General features: G+C 40.1%; 1 protein-coding gene across 5 annotated transcripts in view; it reads left to right on the top strand.

Moving 5' to 3' along the window:
• The first annotated feature begins 5467 nt into the window (after positions 1 to 5467).
• The window catches only part of NMNAT3 (nicotinamide nucleotide adenylyltransferase 3), a 29193-nt gene continuing 22354 nt past the window's right edge, over positions 5468 to 12306 (top strand). For 3 of the 5 annotated variants that reach the window (XM_063338724.1, XM_063338725.1, XM_063338726.1), the window contains exon 1: positions 5468 to 5625. The gene's annotated coding sequence lies outside the window, so the exon portion shown is untranslated. The remainder of the gene's footprint in view (positions 5626 to 12306) is intronic. The other 2 variants (XM_063338721.1, XM_063338722.1) reach the window with 1 other exon arrangement.

Raw genomic sequence — 12306 nt, forward strand, 5'->3', positions numbered from 1 at the left:
TACACTTTAAAGTACAACATTGCATGTTTTGAAAAAGTGCACAAATATGAACAATTATTTCTTTTTTAATTAAAACCATGTTGTGTATCAGTAGTCCTTGAGGAGGATGGCAATACAAGGTCCACAGGAAAGGCAGGCATCTGACTGACATTGAGGGGCTGCAGCTGCCCATGGCTTGAGTAACGCTTCGCACTGCCTGCTGAAATTGTACGGCTTTCGAAGAGCACGAGCACCATCACCACGCATACACAGAGGGAATTATCTCATGGGAAGAGTGACACTGCAATTTCTCCTCAAAACACAAAAACCACACTTTGTCCACAAAACTCCCAGTGTAATAACTGTAAGATCAGTTATGGGCAGGCAAAAACTCCCTCAGTTTCCTCCTCAGATCAGTAGCAGAGAAGAAGAAAAGGAGGTCACGTGGGGAAAACCCCCTGTAACTACAGTTTGCTCTCAGAAAATAGCAATGAACTTGAGCATTCCAGCAAACCTGCATGGCTACGGCAACAGGAATCAAAGCCTGGATTACCTCCATTACTTAGAGTGGGAAAATGATGAGCCTTCACAGCAATTCCTCAAATAAGCAATAATGAAATGCACATATTATACTAATTTTTCTAGGTTACACAACTCCTTGTTATGGAGAAGCTATTGTAAAAATTACAGAACTCCCTAAAAGATGACAGCTCTGTTTCACAACAAACCTTAAGGTTTTGAAATGAGTCTTTGTTCTGCATTAAAAGAATACAAAATCCTCTTGGTATGTTTGTAGAATGGAACTGTGTCAGATATCCAATTTTATGAAAACCCATATACTTTCCAATATTAGACTTTTTTCTTTTCTCTCTGTCCTATCTGTGCAAGAGATCAGCAAGTACTATACAGTCAAAACTTTATCAGAACAAATATGCCACCATGACACATTTCAATTTTGACTAGTGCTATAATTTAACTAAAAGTAATTTAATTAAAATTATTCCAATCATTACAGGACTGTTCCCTGCACTATAAAGAGGAGACCTCGTAGCAGCCTTCCAGTACCTAAAGGGGCTACAGGGAGGATGGCGAGGGACTCTATCAGGGAGCGTAGTGATAGGACAAGGGGTATCAGTTTTAAACTGAAAGAGGGGAGATTTAGATTGGATATCAGGAATAAATTCTTTACTGTGAGGATGGTGAGGCACTGGAACAGGTTGCCCAGAGAAGCTGTGGCTGCCCCATCCCTGGAGGTGTTCCAGGCCAGGCTGGATGGGGCTTTGAGCAGCCTGGTCTAGTGGGAGGTGTCCCTGCCCAGGGCAGGGGGGTTGGAACTAGAGGATCTTTAAGGGCCCTTCCAACTCTAACCGTTCCATGATTCTATGATTCTATATTAAAGTACCAGTATTTTTTGTATTGGTCCTTTCTGAATTTGAACAGAGCCATACCAGGAAAACAGGAATGGTTTCCTTTCGATAACAGTATTACTCCCACTTTCACCTCAGCAGAACTATTAAATCTCAAACTGCGAATTTATATAGAGACTTTAGGTATAGGAAAGATATTTGACAGAAATGATGCCGTGGTTTCTGGTACAATTATTAAAAATACCTGCAGGTAAAATTCTGTAGCTTACAGAGAAAGAATAGAGTAGCAGGATAACATTCATCAACAGATAGCTAACATCGATCAACAGATATCCCAAAGAATTTAAAAATGAAAAGCAAGGTGACAAATACTTTTATAAAATCCACTTGGAAGAATCACTGACAAGTTTATTATATTAAAAAAGTGATTTTTAAATGATCTTATGAAAATTGTCTCGGACTACATATATGTTGTTGCTGTTACTTCCAGATGCAACCCTGCACAATTTTTTTAAGAGTCACTAAATTACCAAACATAACCCTAATGTTGAGATTTTATCAACCAGTAATACCACTATACTGGAAAGATAATATGGAATGCTCCTGAAACATTATGCAAACAAAATGAGCTATTTTAATGTCACTAAAATACAAAATACAAGCAAGTAAAATCAATGACCAAAAGGAAAAGACAAAATGAACAGAAGACAATGCCTACCAAGACACAATTGATATATATTGATAGAATTTCACAAACAGTGGAGGATTAAGGAGAGAGAGAGAAAAACCCCAAACAATTAAAAATGCACCCATGACAGACTCTCTAATAAAACAGAGAAAGAAAGAAATGAAGCAAACATTCCATTCTGTCCACCTGTGACAAAAAACTGCTTTGACTATCATGATGCCTAAAACAAGCAAGAAACTTTTATTTATCTGCCTTTCAGTGTTTGTATTTTATCTTCTAGCTAAGTCCTCCTTAACAGACAAGTTAAAAGGTTTTATGATTGTTATTTGAGCCCTTTTAAGTTGGTGGGGTTTTTTTCCTTAGCTTTTAGATAAAGCTTTGTATTCTGCCCTGTCTCTACCTCTGCTCATTTATCTTCTGCAGCTTCAGAGGAATATAGCACACCGGAGCCTGCTTTGCTGTGTTTCTGTACTGCATTTTAGCCTTTTGATTTTTACTGCTCGCTTCAGTAATAATGAGATTGCTAACGTTTGCCTTTAATTCTAATAGCAATCAAGCAACTCAATGCTTTTAATTTACAAGAAGTTAACATTTTCTGGTCCACCCGCATTTGTAATATTTGATTTAATGTTCAAACTAACAGTAACTGCAGCATTAAGTAATTTAAAAATAAAGGCTTGTGTATTTACTTCATAGATTAAGCTGAGTGAATGGTCTCCTTGTTGTCCAAGACTTCAAGCTAATGCCTTCCAATTCTGTTATGGAGGGTAAAGGTTAATGAACACTTCTCTCCTGTTTCTCTTCTCCATCTCCTCCCAATAGAATTTTGTTCAGATCTGAACTACGCATCAGTAAAGGCCAGATGCCAAGAACTAAAAGATTATGCCGACTTGCTGTGCTGCTGTTTTGGCAGATTTTACAATTACAAGGCCTAATTCTACAGCCTCGATGTGCATAGCTTGTGTAAGACCCTGGGAGCTTTGTGTCTCAAGAACTGCAGTGAATGCCAAATTTTCATACAGCTACCAATACATAGCATCTGGAACAACTTTGGCTTGGAATTTTGTACTCACAGTTTTACACCTTGACATGCGTATTCTAACATGTTTTACTTAATAGTAATAGAAGAGTAAGAGAATATCATTGCTGCTTCAAACTCCCACTGGAACAAGTCCGGAATTAAACCCCATGAAAATAAGACTACTGTGATAAAGAGTAAAAGCTGGTCCAGTGATTGCCATTATCTCTAGGTAATTGTCAGAATGTTACGTGATTTTGTAGTGGTAACTTTTGCCTTAATTTAATTGCTGGAAGACAGGTTTTAATTAGTTCATCTTTCATAATCAACTTGCAACTTCTTGTGGTCGTTTGTTCTTCCCTTGCAGTGTGGCATCTCAGTGCTTCAGCTCTTGCACATTTTCTTGTCTGATAGTCATCTCTGCCCATATCACGTCTTTTACATCACTGCACTTTCAGGCACGATTTGCAATTTCATCTGCTTCAAGAGGACTCAATGGAGAACACAATTTAGGATCAGATCTACTACTGCCTTTGTTTACCATTAGCAAATTATTCTAGATACAACTCAGTTCAAAAAGCACCTAACTTATTAAACAGTTTCCGAAAAACTCTAACGTGAAATGGAAAGCTTATGTTTAAAGGCAAGAAGCAAGAAATGCTTATTACTACAACTGATTCAGTTTACAACAAAAATGGCGAAGGACAGAACCTCAGCTAGCATAGAACAGCTCTCATTGAGATCAGTGGAACCACATTAATTTGTGTCAATTCAGATGCTCACCCTTAGTGTTCAAGCTTGATGCAGAAGATTTAACGTTTGGATTGGTTTTCTTTTTTGTAAATGAAGCACAATTTTCCTTTTATAGGGAATCTTACTTATTCCCGAAACACATAACAGCAATTCAAAATCTACAAAGCGGAGGTTTTAATTTTAGCTGCTCCTTTTCAGAATAAGCTTTATGTGTTTAGAATGCCTTGTCAGCAAAAATAAATGATCCATTATGCACTAGGATGTCAGCTTCATAAAGTTTTTTAAAATGGACTTTTCTCTCTCAAAAGGGAGTTGGGGGAATTATTGTTTCTATAATGTTGTAGAACCCTTTATAAGAAAGATTATCTATACATCCACATTACAGAATTTAAAACTGCCTATCTGGCTTTTCATCATTATACAATCCCATGGGATTTTAAAGCCTGAGCACCTATAGTCCAGGCTGCTTATATGGAAGAAATTGTTTATACAGTCTTTTTGTCCAACATTTTTCCCGTACTAACCAACGAAAAAAATAACTCCATCACTAACAATAGGATTCCCTGAACATCTTAAATTATAAGTTGTATTCTAAAATAAAACTTCATGAGAACAGGGTAAGACCAGTGAAGAGCAAGAAAATGTCACAGAGAAGTACAGAGCCACACACAGGCAAACAATTTCAGCACTGCCCACACTGCCGGTTTTATCATCCTAAAGTATCAGCTCCAGGGATCATCTGCTTGTGTGAGAAATTCAGCATTAGGAAGACCCAAAACCACACCTATATATGCTTAAAAGCAGAAAACATGATACTTTATATACTTACCTGGATTTTTTTTTTTTTAAGCTTGGGCTTTGTCTGCGAATTCTAAGTTGATTTCAGACTTTCTAAAGTTATGCCTAAAAAGTATATACCCTGCTCCCAGTCACAAGCCAAAGACCTGAAAAATGATGCTGAAACCATTCCTTGGCCTTCGGCAAAGCCAACCAAAGGTCTGAAGTACAGTTTATGGCCTCCATGCAGCAGTAAAATGTTATCATTTGCATGTACATTTCACACAGTAAAGCTTAAAAAAACAATCCACAATCTTATTTATTTTTTACCACAATGTCAGACAAGAGGAATAGTTGTGCTTCCCATTATAAGGGGATATCCTGTTATAAAAAACAGGAGGGTTTGGGTAGATTCTATAACTGGTGGCATTCTGACACTCATGAAACTGGATTTTACATGCCTAAGAATTAAAGAGAATGAGCAAGTAATTTAACCCTCTCTGGACTTCACTTTTTGCTAGGATCTATGACATTTGTGTATTTTGCAAAATATTCAATAGCTGATGGAGAAGGTGGTGTCTCTATGAGGCTAGTCATCAAACAGAGAAAGCTGAGCTTCGTTATTCCTGAGAATTATTCCTATAGCCTCTGAGAAAGCCACAAGAACTCACAAACTCTTTTCGGCTGCAAATCGATCTCGCCACCCTGAAAGCACAATCCTTGGAGCCGCAAGGCCAGCCCTTAAAAACAGAAATAACAGCAGGAAGCCAAAAGTTTGGAACGTCCCCTACAGGTGAACAAAGGAGTTTAACATCAACTTCCCTGCCCTCTAACAAGAGGAGGACGCCTAACAGCGCTTGGTGAAGGAGAGGTCGCCATGTCCCAGGCGCAGCGCTGGCGGGGCAGGTGGCAGTGCGGAGCCAGCCCCGAGGGCGAGCGGGGCACTAGAGGGGGCAAGAGGGAGGCAGCCGCTGCAACCGCAGCGCTACCCCGGCTTGTCCCGCACGGGCCCGGCAGCGGCTGACCCGGCCCCACCGCCGCCGGTAAGGCGGGAGGGAGGGAGGGAGGTGAGGAGGCGCTGGCGGCGGCGGGAAGGAGCCGGCGGGGCGGCGGCTTCCCCGAACGGTGTCCGGGCGCGGAGCTCGGGCGGCGCGGGGCCAGGCCGGGTGAGGCCCTCCGGCAGCCGCCGTGTCGCCGGAGCTCGGGCTTCGTCCCCGGGCCGGCAGCTGGGGCTGGCGGGGAGGCCGGAGGGCGGCGGGGGGGGCGGCGCCACTGGGCCGGCGACTTCGCGCTGCCTCCCCGCCAGGCCCTGAGCCTGGCGGCGGCCTGCGGGACGAAGGCCGGGCCGGTGCTCCGCGTCTGTGCCCGCCTGCGTACCCGGAGGGGAGGGACGGTGGGGCAGCCCGAGTGCTGAGCTGGGCCCCTGGCGAGGGGCGGGTGTTGGCCGGGTGCGCAGTGTCACCCCGCGGGGTGACAGCCGGCCGGGGCGCTGCTGCCGGCGACGGCAGCGGGGCCGGTCTGTCCCTAGACACCGCCAAAAACATGTGGGCCTTCAGATTCAGGGGCTGGAGTCTGTCGTGCTCTCCACGTCAAATACATCTATCCAGGACCATATATATACACATACATATTTAAAATAGCAAATTAAAGCTTCCCCCCGCCCCCGAACACCTACTCTAGCACCCGTGAGAGTTAAAGAAAAGGATATATGGCTACTTTTTTTTTTTTTTAATCTACCTGGCTTCCACGGTGTAATTTATTCATCTTTCTCCTGCACTTTTAAGAGGTTGTTTCCCTCCTTGTGCAACAGCTGTTGTTTGGTTTTATAAATGATCCCTGATGTTTGTTTTGTTTAAGCTTTGTAGCAATACAGGATGTGCCAGTCGTTCATTTTTCAGGCATTATTTGCTACTTAAGTCTAGTTACATTGTTTGATTCTAGCAATAAATTAGCTTCATGCCTTTAACTTTGGAAATGCAAATTGTAGAATTTCGCTTAGGTATGATAAGGTAATTAGCATTCAGATGCTCTAAAAGACCCTTGAGAAGCCCAGAGATGTCTGAGGGGGGGCGTTCAGGACGCAACAGGTGACAATCCTGTCAAAGGGGAATTTGAGCTATTTGAGGTTCTGCCTTTTAAAATAAACTAATGAGACAAATTGGATTTTATTGCAGTCATGATTTCTAAGGTCTTAATTCATAAAAAAAATTTCATCTGGCGCAGCAGATGAAATGGGCTGGGTGAAACTGTTACTCCCCAGGCATCTGCCCTGTCCCTAGCAGGGCGATGTTGCCCTGCAGGAGAGCTGCCAGAAGGGCAAGGGCCACCTTCACAACTGTATTTTTTCCCCCATATTGTTGGTTTTGTGCAGTGCACCACTTGAAAAATGCGGTAGAAGCCTCTCAGCCCACAAAGCATTGTGTATTTTTCTTACCAATAACAAGAAGAAACTGAGAAATTAGCCATATAGTCTTACAAAGTGTGACGGAAATCTTGAAAACCCTAAGAAATGCCATACTGTGTCAGACTAGTGGCCTGTCCAGCCCAGCCATCTCTCAGGCAATGGAGAAAGGAGATGAAATTTAGGGAAACTATCCTGGCCACTTGCTTCCCCCAGTATTCCCTGCCACCAGCCACAGCTGCTCCATTAGGGACAGAGCCTTCTTAATCAAGTTTTTAATTTTATTTTAATTCTTTATTTGCTAGAAGACCTCTTCCATATAACTGTAGAGCCAGTGAGATGTTCTTTCCTAACGACCCAAATAGCATCAGGAGTTAGTTGCTGCTACCACAGTAGATAGCAAATAGTTATCCCTTTTTTGAAACAGAAAAGTAAGCAGTGGGATTATGGATGCTGATGTTTTAACTTTGGCCTTGCTGGCAGTTCTGGAAATCCTGCATTACCCTGTGGTTGCTATAAATGATTATTTTGCATCTGAGTGTTCTGCAGTAGTACTTTTAGGGTTTTCATTGGTTTGCTGTCTTTTAAAGCCAGCTTTATAAGAACAGATTTTAGTGATTGAAGATGCTATCTTTACCACTTAAATATCTACCATTTGTGTGCAAACTGTAGTTCTGTTACTAGATTCGCCTTAAGTTCTGCTAAACGTATTTTGCTAATTGTAAGAAAATTGCAGAAGATGTTGAAAGAAGAAAAACCCCTCTGAATAACTTCTCAAAAGGAATTATTGAAGTTTTAGTAAGAGGTTTTTTTTGACAGACAAGTTGGTACTTTAACTAAATCAGCAGTTTATTTGTTTAAAAATAGCCACTCTAGGTTGCAGTTCTGCGTGTATCCTCTTTTTTCTAGAAATCAATATCCTGTTCTTTGTGGATGACTGACTCATACATGCAAATAGAAGGATGAGTATTGGTTACTTAAAAGAGTTTAAACAACTGTAGAAGAAGAAAAAGCTTATTCATTAGTGTGATAATGGGACAAGGAACAGGCAAGGATTTGAGTGTTAGATGTTGAGAGGTCCCCAGGGATTATTGCATAAGTGATTATAAAGATCATACTGCAGTGAATACAAGAAGGTGCCAGGAGCAGACTGTATTCTCTTGACCTTGTTGAAATGCTACAAAAAGGTGTAGGGTCTGCAGTTGTGTAATGCATGCTGAGGTTCTGCATTACCCAGAGATCACTGAATGCGTGTGGTTTGTCAAGCTAGTCTTTTTTTACTTATTTTCTGCGTAGTTCTGGCTTAGTGTAGTATCATTGGCTTTGTAACTAGATGAAACTGCTAGAGCTCTGTGTCTAAGCATTGCTGAATGTTTTATGGGCAGGCAGAATGAAATACCTTTTTTACAAAATGGGCATTACTCATCTGATCTTCTATCTTAAACAAAAGACCCTTATGCATTACTAAAGACAATATTTGTTATGCTTTGGGCCATTTTCAAAGATACATGTAAAAAAGCCCGGATGATTTTCGTAAGGTTGTATAAGTTGCTGCTCTAGTGAAGACTGCAGTGAGCTTGAAGGTGATTAGGTTTGGGGGTTCCTTTGAATCTGATTTAGAAACTGTGATGGGACTTGCATTTTCTGACTAAAAGCCTGGTGTGGGGATTGGAAGGGGCAACTTCATACTTCTGATATGCTGAATCTGATAGAAGACTGTGTATCCTATCATATACTTTGTTAATGGCTTTCCAATGAAAGTCAAAGAAATGAAATGCACCTGAGTCACTGGAATTTAACAGTAATATGATCCATCATGTGGCCCTGAAAAAGCTATTTTAGAGGATTAGAGTGTCATATTAGGCTATGTTTAATATTTATGTGCACCTTGTAAAATTCTTCTTGGCTGGGGTGAGTAACTTTCTGATGAACAAATAAAATATCACCCGAGATTATACATTTTTCATTTCTTCTCTCACCCAGGTATTTATGTTATGTTCATTATGAAAGTGGAAGGTGGGGATATACAGGTAAATATTTGTCACTGTTGTGGAGGACTGATTTCAGTGACAGCACATGCTGGGAACTTACTGATTGGAGTAACTTTTGTTATGGCAGTGACTCCGATTAGGAACAGTATGAGAAAATCTGATATCTGGTCATATTTTCAAGGGATATTTGTGTGCTGTGGTTTGCTATGATTTGGGTCAGCTACTAAAATGTACTTTTTATTTTCTGACTTTGAAAAGGTGTCTGGCAATCATAACATCCTTAACATTAACTGGTGTAACTCAACTGGGCTCAGTGCAGCAGCATGAATTTATGGAAGCTAATGATATGGCCAAGAAGAAGAATGGATGTGGGCAGCTTTGACCTTGTTCAAATCTAAATTTCATCTAAATTAATCTAAATGCACCCTCACAGGAGGAGATAACACTTTTATCCTGTGTTAAGATTCAGTTTATTTCTGCTCTTTGCAGAAATTTTACCTCAAGGGTGAGTCTGCCTCATAGTGTGCACATACCAGTGTCTTGTCCTCCAGTTTACTAATTTAACAGCTCATGAATCAGACTGCACTGCTCAGCACTCCATTGTGCTTCTGATAATTAATCAGATATGGCTCTAATTACTGACTTTCAGCAGAACTTAACTGTGGTCATCTGTAACGTCATCTATTATTGACATATTGTAGGAATATTGGCAATAGAAAAAGAACTTGCAGGAATGTTCTAATGAAATTACAATGATTTTTCCATCATAAAACTTTTTTTGTATAGCTTAAGCGTGGCCTCCTCATTTGAAGCTATCTGCCCTTGTATGTATAGCCATATGGTTGGTTGGACTCGATGATCTCAAAGGTCCTTTCCAACCATGAAGATTCTATGATTCTATGATATGATGTACCATACTGTTGAAAGCTTCTAAACTATGGACACTTCTGTGTAAGGTAACTGGCATTTCTAAGACACCTGCTTGGCCAAGGCTGTTGGTACATGTGCTCAGGTTAGAGCCCACAGACTCAGAAGCGCTCACCAGGAGGAGCCATACACAGTTATTGCATGAAATGGGAACATACAGTAACTTGTCTCCTTCAAACCTTATTCTTTAAGTCTTAATCTCTTTCATCATTAAAAACAATACCTACAGTGTTACAGAGCAGCAAACCCTCACAGCCTGTGGTCAGAGCTGTGCTTTCTCTTACTTCCATTATTTATGAATTTGGAAAACGGACAACAAAGATGACAAAAGATGTCTTATCTTTTACTGATTAGAAGTACAACAGAAGGCAGTGTCTGTCATGTCAGGAGGAAAGCTGAACTAACAGGAGAGGTACTTGCAGAGTTTAATGACTTCTTCATGCAAAAATCAAAGGCGGTTGTTTCTTTTTAAAACCAGAATTACATTTTTAAAATTAAGTCAATTATTATACTCTTAAAATAAACATACAAATCTTACTAGTACTGCTTGATTGTAGTGATGTTACCTGACTTATTCCCAAGGTTTCCGTCAAATGCTTTTAAACTAGTTGTAAGAAGGTGCAGTCTTTCTATCATAGGCAATTATTAAAAATATTAATTGCATCAAATCAAAAGATGCTTTCATAGCTCAATTGGCATCTGTGTCTCTTGCTTTAACAAACTTTCTTCACTAACACACTATAAGCATTTTCTTTAGAATTCTGAAATACAGTTTTTACTGTACACAGGGACTGTACACACTAAAATGCAGGGATCTTAGGTCCTTTGATCGTTTGAGGTGCACACATAGACATGGTACTGATGCAGCAAACACTTGAATAGCAGAGCAGACTCCGCTAAAATCTTACAGTTTTAAGCAAGGCAGCAGCAAATCAATCACTTCAATCATACAAAGAGTTCAGAGGTACTGTAGTTGTACTGGAGTGGGAAAGCTTCAGTACAAATGTAACTTTTCAGTGATTTTCTGCCCCTTCTCTCATGAAACTGAGGATTTGAAACTGGTTTGCCAGGTAGTGAATACCTAATCAATACAAAATGTTACCATACAACTTAATAGTTCTGCTTCTTGAATTAAGAGTTTGGCAGTTGCAGTAAATGAAGAATTGTGGGAGTTTGTCTCTTTTAGCACCAATATCTAAAAATTACTGATTAGTACTAACAAGAGAGAGAGAGACTGTAAAAGAAAATGGCTGGGCTTTTTCCCCCCAAAAATTGATTTGTTAACAATACCCTTTTATAAACTCAATAAGAGAGTGCTGAGAAAATGATGTGAAACAAAGCACCTCTTCTTGGAAGTTTTGGTTGCCTTCCTTCTCTGGAGCCTGTGCTTAATCAATGCCTAAATATACTGAGAAGGTACACAGTGTTGTTGGGGAGGACAGAAAAGGTCCTAAAGTTGCATGTGCATAACAATGCTTTGTTCCTTGTAATGCATGTATTATGTTTATTAAAATAGGGGTGATGCCAGTATTGGAATTTTTTCAAAATAAATACTGCCAATTTATATCTAGATTTTTCTCTTCTTTTCAATTCCTTGCTAGGTATAACATTTTGATGCAAGAATGATTTTAAGTACAGAAGTGATTCCTTTATAGAATTCATTGCCCTGAAAGGGTTCTTGAGATGATCATTTAATGATTATGGAGCACTTGCATGTATGTAGCTTATACATAAAAGCAGTATTTTGTCACAAATATAATAGGGAGAATTAGGGAGAAGAAGACATGAAGAAGGTATCTACAGGTCCAGTCACTTCAGTTCAGGTGTGTGTGAAGCCAGGTCCAGCCTCTGAAATAGCTGAACATTAGCTCTAATTTCAAAGTTATGGAAGTGGAAGCACAGAGGTGAGGACCTGAATTCTAGAAGGACTGAGTAATTGAAGGGCTGCTGATTGATAACATCATTACATTTCAGCACTCCTAGAAGTTGGGTACCAAGGAAATCCCAGAGACAAAATTTGCTTTCTTGGTTGCAGCTCTCTTTAAGATGTCACCTTCTGCCCTTTCTTCCCCTCCCAATCTATGTGCATTTTTAATTCACCTTTCCTGATGGAGATCAAGATACATGTTTGACTTAATTGGAATTTCTTTTTACAACCTTGCAACAAGACTGGATTAACATTGAATTATCCATGCACAACTTCTTCAGAAGTACTTCGTATTTTAGCTAGACTTGGGAGCGTCAATAGGCGAAAACACTTACATGTCTTCTGGCACAACATTAATGAAATATGCATTGTGTAGGGGCAATTGCTAGGGACAAATTGATGACAGATTATTTATTTAACAACGTATTTTATTGATGTTACGCTTGAGTAACTTTTTGCAAACATATAGCAACTAATA

This window comes from Chroicocephalus ridibundus, chromosome 6 (assembly GCF_963924245.1).
Source record: "Chroicocephalus ridibundus chromosome 6, bChrRid1.1, whole genome shotgun sequence".
In the NCBI taxonomy this organism is placed as follows: Eukaryota; Metazoa; Chordata; class Aves; order Charadriiformes; family Laridae; genus Chroicocephalus; species Chroicocephalus ridibundus.